At 36.9% G+C, this 8,221-nt stretch overlaps 1 pseudogene; it reads right to left on the minus strand.

Moving 5' to 3' along the window:
• Nucleotides 1-1,393: 1,393 nt before the first annotated feature.
• On the minus strand, nt 1,394-5,055 carry LOC116463483 (vasculin-like; annotated as a pseudogene).
• Nucleotides 5,056-8,221: the final 3,166 nt, after the last annotated feature.

Here is an 8,221-nt window from a genome sequence, read left to right on the forward strand (position 1 = left end):
AGGTTTGATATTCATTGCCTTTTCTTCTCCCTCAAATACCAATTTTTTGGAACAAAACAGAACTGCTGTTTCTTTCAAGTTATTTTTTCAAGAAGAATTTGAACTTGCTCATTGCATTTTATTCTAAAGAAACTGTGCTTTTAAAAGCCCTCTCCCTATATATGGTACAAGCAAATTGTTTTGACATTAAATTTGTTATCTTTTTAATTTTAAAGTAATTGACTCTGAGACCCCTCTCTTTTAAACTAAGAATATAAAATTTCTCAAAAATTATCCTGAATAAAATTGATAATAAAGGGTTTTATAGAACTTGCCTCAGTTTAGCAATAAAACTCTAATTCAGATTCTGTTGTTAATTTCAGAATGAGGAGATAGTAGAAAACAAGGCGACACTTATTGCCAAGAGAGATCTTTAAGTTACATCATTTATTGATTGGATTATTTTACTTGTGTAATGAGATTCTTGATTCTAATTACATATACCTTAAAATTATTTAATTAAATGTGAAGTTGGATTTCGAACTTGTTTGCTTAATGGAATCACCGGAGGAACTTACAATTGGTGCATATACAGATCTTTCCTCCAGATATCCTGATTCAATTGATCTGGGTTTGGCTTTGGCATCAGGAGTTTAAAGAGCTCATCATGTGATCTTAATAGTGCAGCCACTGGTCTAGAGATGGGACATGACTGGGAATCAAAAAGCATCGGCTTCAATAACAATCCTCATTAAATAGAAGGTACCTGAGGATAAGGCAGGAGGCAGAAGGCAAATACTACATCTACCATACCACCTCTAGCTAAGATAAAGCTTCAAGATGATAGATTAGGTTTTTTTATTCTTCTTATCTAGAAGATCTGACCTTGCAAAATATTGTTTTGGATTGGCAGTGATGAAATTGTCATAGCTTCCAGAGGGGTTATCTAATTCTCTAATGTGTACATTTTCTGTATTATAGTAATAATGGATAGAAATAAGTCGTTGGCCTTTTAAAATCAGTTTTTTGGCAACAGCAGCACAATGTAATAAAAAATAAAAGCATATTCTAAGGCTCCAGTGTAATTTCTCTTTCAAAAGCTTTGAGACCAATTTTTGTTATAAGTATAATGAAAAACCTTGCTTTGTCATGAGTATTGAATACTTAAAAGGGTCTGAACAGAATTTGAAAAATTTCTAGAGAAAGTTGAATTGACTTTTGTATAAGCATATTCACTCAGAAAATACACTAGCCAATGACATGTCTAAACATTTCGTTCTCTAATAAAAATATGAACTGCTACCCTAGGAAATGAAATAGGAAAGACAGCATAAATAACTGTTTCAATGATTACAAATATCATCTAGGTGCTGTGTCCTGTGTGTACCTTGGTGATAGACTGTCATCTCACCTTCTAGTCTTCCTGCACACAACCAAGTAAGATGAGCACTACTAGTTCCCAGGTTGGAGAAATTTGAAGTTTAGAGTGAACTGTGATGAAGGTTAGCTCTGGAAGTGATGCTGACACCTTCTGATACAGAATTTATCTCTAAGTTCCTTTAGAGGCTCAGAAAACCTCATCGGGATAACTTTTCAATTTTTCTTTGGCTGACAATTAAAAGAAAACATTTTTCTAATTATGCAATTCGGAAATGATTCCAGTTGATTCCAATATCATCAAACACTTTCCATATTGAGTGGACTTGATAAAAGATTACATTAATTCATGTAATAAAATAGAAAAACTATAATTGAAATCTGAATGAGGGAAGACATACAATAATGCAAGATGGGGAAAAACGACTTTAAAATATGCAGGTCATGGTGTTCTACACAGTTACTACAGTTGAGCAACAGATTTGGTTCTAGGTTTCCTGGTTTTCAAAGAAAAAAGGGCACAAGAAAAAGATTACATATTTTTATGTCATCTCGGAAAAGAAAACACACTAGTTCTCAGGGAAAAATTCACATTGTTCTTAGAAAGACAGACAAGAATAAACTCCTCAAAAATCATTATCGGAGACAGGAGGGCTGAACTGTTCTATGCCCTCCTCAGTCAGTAAATTCCTTAAATATTTAGAGTCTGCTACTTCTGTCAACAACTTTGAGAAAGCTGAATATCAATTTATGCTGACTCGGTGGATCCAAAGTGTGCTATCAAGTCTTTTCATAGAGACTTCATCATTAACCAAGTCTGAAGAGATGTGTGAGGGGCTGTGTTTATGCAAACCCACCAATTCTCAAAGAGTGTCACTATTCTTGTTATATAACACTGTTATGTCTCTCATTTGGATTCATTCCTGAAACCAAAGTGATATCCACATTAACCAATTGGATCCATGGATCCATGTTGCTTTTAATTTATACAGAAGTTATAGACTGTTCTGGGTGAAATTAAGACAGGGGTTCTTGTCCCTACCACTGTCTCAGAATCTCCTATGGAAAATGTATAAAAATCCTGGGGCTCTATGTGAGTTTCACAAAGTCAGAATATCTGAGAGGTGAAGGTCTAGCATCAATATTTTAAAAAAGTTTTGCAGGTGATTTTGAAGCAACGTCAGAATTGAAAATAACTGCAGAAGTAGTTGCTACCGTCTGCCAAAGAAAAAGATTATGCAGTGCATTAGAAGGAGGAGAAGGAGGAAGAGAAACTGTTAACGACCACCTTAGAGAGTTGATTGGTACCAACTTCTGTATTTTATAACTGCCTTAGAACATAGCCAACTCTTTACAAAAATTTCCTCATGTGTTGCTTATAAATATCATGGCATTTAAAAACCATAACAGCATAGTTTCTTGTATTCCTGTAGCACATTTTATTAAAAATGACTTCATAATACATTAAAACTTCTGTAATAACTTGATCCAAAATAGAGGTAACCTTTTGCCACCTCTGTTTTCTGCACTGATCTCATGTATCTTCAATTCCTTTCACTTCCATTAAGACGGTTTGTGTAAGAGGCCCTGGATGGGGTGGAATGGAGGTTATACAGAGCCTAGTAAAGTCAAAATGACTTCCAGAACTTTCCTTGTCATTATGTCTCATTTCTGTAGTTACTATGACCAAGAACAGATGGTCTGTGAAACCCAATAGCTGTATATGATGTTACCTCAAACAAGTACTTCTGATGGTTCAGGGGTGCAGACAGGTAATTGATACTGAAATACCATTTCCAGAGTTGGACGTCTGGCTTATCTCTGAAGTCAGATTTTAGTGTGTTCTCTTTATGAACTTTTTTAGTGCATCTTTTATATCCATGTCTCACATATGTCAGTGTGAATAATTTCAAATTGAAATGTATTTTAAATAAGAAAAATTGATGTGTAGTTTAAATTAGAAGGATAGAGCTTATTCTTGTTTTGGTTCATGAATTTGACACTCTGTCATTGAGTTGGATTGGCTTTAAGTCTTGTGGTTTGTGGTTACAATCCCCCTCAAAATCCCCAATTTTAAGGGCCTAAAATCCATCTTTTTTATCCTCTCTCTTTGCTTAGAGACCACATCATAATACACAGGTGCCAGAGATGCTTTCCACTCTCTTTTTTTTTTCCCCTCGGTGTACTAATCTGTGTCTCTCTCTTCTTTTTCCCCCCCTAAAATCCAGTTTATTTTTTGTGTTATGAACAGATATAGTCAGTCAGTGTAATCAGGCTTTTCTGCATGTGTAATAATGTTATCAAAATAAGTTTTCCCACAAGACTCTTCTTCAACTACTCTGAAAATCTGTGTCTGACAACCTACCCAAAGAAGGCTCTTGAAAATCACCTCTTAAAATTTGGAAGAAAATGTGGCCAAGTCTTTCCTATAACATTTACTGCACTACAAATGACTAAAGAACAATTTATGTTTTAAAAGATGACCAATACAACAGTTGAGATCAGGAAATTAATATTTTAGTGCTCTTTGCTCCAGTTTTAGCCAGCATGCTACAGTCCACTTTTTGTTTATTCTGGGGGTTGGGGGAGTGCACAAAGTGGGGCATTGTCATCCTCCTGTGGAATTTTATTTTCCTCAAAGTTTTGGTTCATATCAGTGAGTACTATTGCTGTTATGTAAATTAAATGAGACATCATCTGTCTGTGAGCCAGTAATGCCTTTCATCTTTATGTTCTTTTTCTACTCTGTCTCTTTTCAGTGCTTTCAAAAATGCACTCTTCTTACCACTGTGTCAGTTTCGTTAGACAAGGTTGCTGATTAAGTTTGTCAACAGGCAAAGAGGAGTTTGAGTGATGACCCTCTTTCACTGAATTTGTTGATGGACTAAAATTCTTGGCAGTTGATTTAAAAGCATTAAAGTTGCCAATGCCATATGTAGACTCATGAGGAAAAGAAGTCCCAACTTTATTCTCTTTAGTTGGGCTTTTCCATTGCATAGGTTTTGTAGGTAGAGCAGCAGATTTAGAGACTAAATCTTTGTAAACACTTGAATGACTTCCGTTCTTACCTGGCTGTTACTGAAGATATCCTACTACTGGGAATCCAGCTGGCTGTGAGTCTATTACTTTGTATTACACAGCTTAATGACCAGAGCTCAATACATTGGCCCTCAGTACCTTGATTAATACCTTGGAGCTCTAGATTTACGATTCGGAGGTATTCCCACACACCTGCAGCTAAAGATCTGTTCTGATTTGGTTCTCTCTCATGTTCAAGATTTAAAAATAGAAAATTCTCAGCCTCAAACCGCTTGCAATCGCTCTTGTCTTCTTTCTTCCTCATTTCATTGTCAGGGATGTTGTTTTGATATAGACTTGTCTTTTCCCAGAACGGAAAATACTGCTATAAGAACAGGAACTTCTACCATGGTATCCGCCTCGATGATTTATGTGTTCAGTACCATTTCTTCCATGTGTATGCCATCCATTTTTTTCTTTGCATACAAAGTTACCACCATTAAGACATCCAACACCAGAATCAAAGTCATCTGAAGAGTTGTGTTGTTGATAATTTATATCATAACAATTTTATGTCCATGAAAAGTTTTCATAATGCTTCTCAAAATTCAATAACAACTTTGTTGATGATGGTGGAGTAGGAAAATCAAGGCAGGATGGAGCAAAGTCACACTGTGCCATTTACATCCAGTCTCTCCAACTCAGTGAAACCAGGCTTCAACACCTCACGGCAAGTCCAAATTCCAAGAGGACTGCACAGGAAGGTACTGGTTTTTTCTCTGTAATATTTATGTGTTCAAGTCAAAATTTTTTTCTTCTGAAATAATATCCAAGTTCTTCGAAGATACCTAACCTATGGCTATTTGACATAAGGTCACTTTAAATCACCTACCCATACTTCTGTTTTAAAGTTTTTTTAAAAAATATAATTTTATATGTAATCTATGTATAATTTTTTAAAAAGAAAGAAAACCAATAATCTTGTGTTGGGCTGTACTGAACATTATTTTTTTGTAAATGAATGTTGTAGAAATGAGGACTTTGGTTGATCCCACATTTACTTTCTTTCTATATGTCATATATATAAAATGCACGTGTGTGTGTGTGTGTTTTCTTTAGAGATAGATTCTTGCTAGTTGCCCAGGCTGGTCTCAAACTCCTGGCTTCAAGTGATGCTCCTGCCTCGACCTCCCAAAATGCTGAAATCATAGGCATGTGCCACCATACCTGTACCTCTTTTAAAGTTTTTATATGGCTATCTCCAGAATTAGCCAAGTTTCTTAGATTTAAGATCAAAGCCTTCTTTATTATTCTATGTACTTGTCACTATTGTACTTATCTACTCCACCTGAAATATCTAATTCATGAGCCAAATAGCAAAAAGAAAACTTCATATCTGAAGAGCATTCTTAAACATCAGCATCAACAGAGACACACATAGCTATCTCAATACTACCATGCTGCTGGGAAGCTGCAACATCTTAAACCTCCACATACATAAAATAGAAAAATCTCTGTGTTCTTTCAATGTCTTCATTTAGAAAAGCTGTCCCGTTGTGACATGAAAAGGACTGAGGTCAACCTCCTAAAACTTTTAACAAAACTAAAAATAAACTGCCATGAAACTTTAGCAATATCTAAACAGTCACTTGAAAATTCTAAAAATCAGAGCGCCTCTCCTCCTCCAAAGGAACACAACTCCACACCAGCAACAGAACAAAGCTGGATGGAGAATGACTTTGATGAGTTGAGAGAAGAAGGCTTCAGACGACCAAACTTCTCTGAGCTAAAAGAGGAAGTTCGAACCCACCACAAAGAAGTTAAAAACCTTGAAAAAAGATTAGACGAATGGCTAACTAGAATAACCAATGTAGAGAAGTCCTTAAATGACCTGATGGAGCTGAAAACCATGGCACGAGAACTACGTGACGAATGCACAAGCTTCAGTAGCCGATTCGATCAACTGGAAGAAAGGGTATCAGTGATGGAAGATGAAATGAATGAAATGAAGCGAGAAGTTTAGAGAAAAAAGAATAAAAAGAAACAAACAAAGCCTCCAAGAAATATGGGACTATGTGAAAAGACCAAATCTATGTCTGATTGGTGTACCTGAAAGTGAAGGGGAAAATGGAACCAAGTTGGAAAACACTCTGCAGGATATTATCCAGGAGAACTTCCCCAACCTAGCAACGCAGGCCAACATTCAAAATCAGGAAATACAGAGAACGCCACAATGATAAGCCTCGAGAAGAGCAACTCCAAGACACATAATTGTCAGATTCACCAAAGTTGAAATGAAGGAAAAAATGTTAACGGCAGCCAGAGAGAAAGGTCGGGTTACCTACAAAGGGAAGCCCATCAGACTAACAGCTGATCTCTCAGCAGAAACTCTACAAGCCAGAAGAGAGTGGGGGCCAATATCCAACATTCTTTTTTTTTTTTTGAGACAGAGTCTCGCTCTTTCACCCAGGCCGACTGCAGTGGCGCTATCTCGGCTCACTGCAAGCTCCGCCTCCTGGGTTCATGCCATTCTCCTGCCTCAGCCTCCTGAGTAGCTGGGATTACAGGCGCCCGCCACCATGCCCAGCTAATTTTTTGTATTTTTAGTAGAGATGGGTTTTCACCGTGCTAGCCAAGATGGTCTTGATCTCCTGACCTCGTGATCCACCCACCTCGGCCTCCCAAAGTGCTGAGATTAAAGGCGTGAGCCACCGCACCCGGCCCAATATTCAACATTCTTAAAGAAAAGAATTTTCAACCCAGAATTTCATATCCAGCCAAACTAAGCTTCATAAGTGAAGGAGAAATAAAATACTTTACAGACAAGCAAATGCTGAGAGATTTTGTCACCACCAGGCCAGCCTTACACAGCTCCTGAAGGAAGCACTAAACATGGAAAGCAACAACCAGTACCAGCCACTGCAAAAACATGCCAAATTGTAAAGACCATCAATGCTAGGAAGAAACTGCATCAACTAACGAGCAAAATAACCAGCTAACATCATAATGACAGTATCAAATTCACACATAACAATATTAACCTTAAATGTAAATGGGCTAAATGCTCCAATTAAAAGACACAGACTGGCAAATTGGATAAAGAGTTAAGGCCCATCAGTGTGCTGTATTCAAAAAACCCATCTCATGTGCTGAGACACACATAGACTCAAAATAAAGGGATGGAGGAAGATCTACCAAGCAAATGGAAAACAAAAAAAGGCAGGGGTTGCAATCCTAGTCTTGGATAAAACAAACTTTAAACCAAAAAAGATCAAAAGAGACAAAGAAGGCCATTACATAATGGTAAAGGGATCAATTCAACAAGAAGAGCTAACTATCCTAAATACATATACACCCAATATAGGAGCACCCAGATTCATAAAGCAAGTCCTTAGAGACCTACAAAGAGACTTAGACTCCCACACAATAATAATGGGAGACTTTAAAACCCCACTGTCAACATTAGACAGATCAATGAGACAGAAAGTTAACAAGGATATCCAGGAATTGAACTCAGTTCTGCACCAAGCAGACCTAATAGACATCTACAGAACTCTCCACTCCAAATCAACAGAATATACATTTTTTTTCAGCACCACACCACACCTATTCCAAAATTGACCACATAGTTGGAAGTAAAGCACTCCTCAGGAAATGTAAAAGAACAGAAATTATAACAAACTGTCTCTCAGACCACAGTGCAATCAAACTAGAACTCAGGATTAAGAAACTCACTCAAAACCGCTCAACTACATGGAAACTGAACAACCTGCTCCTGAATGACTACTGGGTACATAACAAAATGAAGGCAGAAATAAAGATGTTCTTTGAAACCAACGAGAACAAA

The sequence above is a fragment of the Hylobates moloch genome, unplaced genomic scaffold (assembly GCF_009828535.3).
Source record: "Hylobates moloch isolate HMO894 unplaced genomic scaffold, HMol_V3 SCAFFOLD_38, whole genome shotgun sequence".
Lineage (NCBI taxonomy): Eukaryota > Metazoa > Chordata > Mammalia > Primates > Hylobatidae > Hylobates > Hylobates moloch.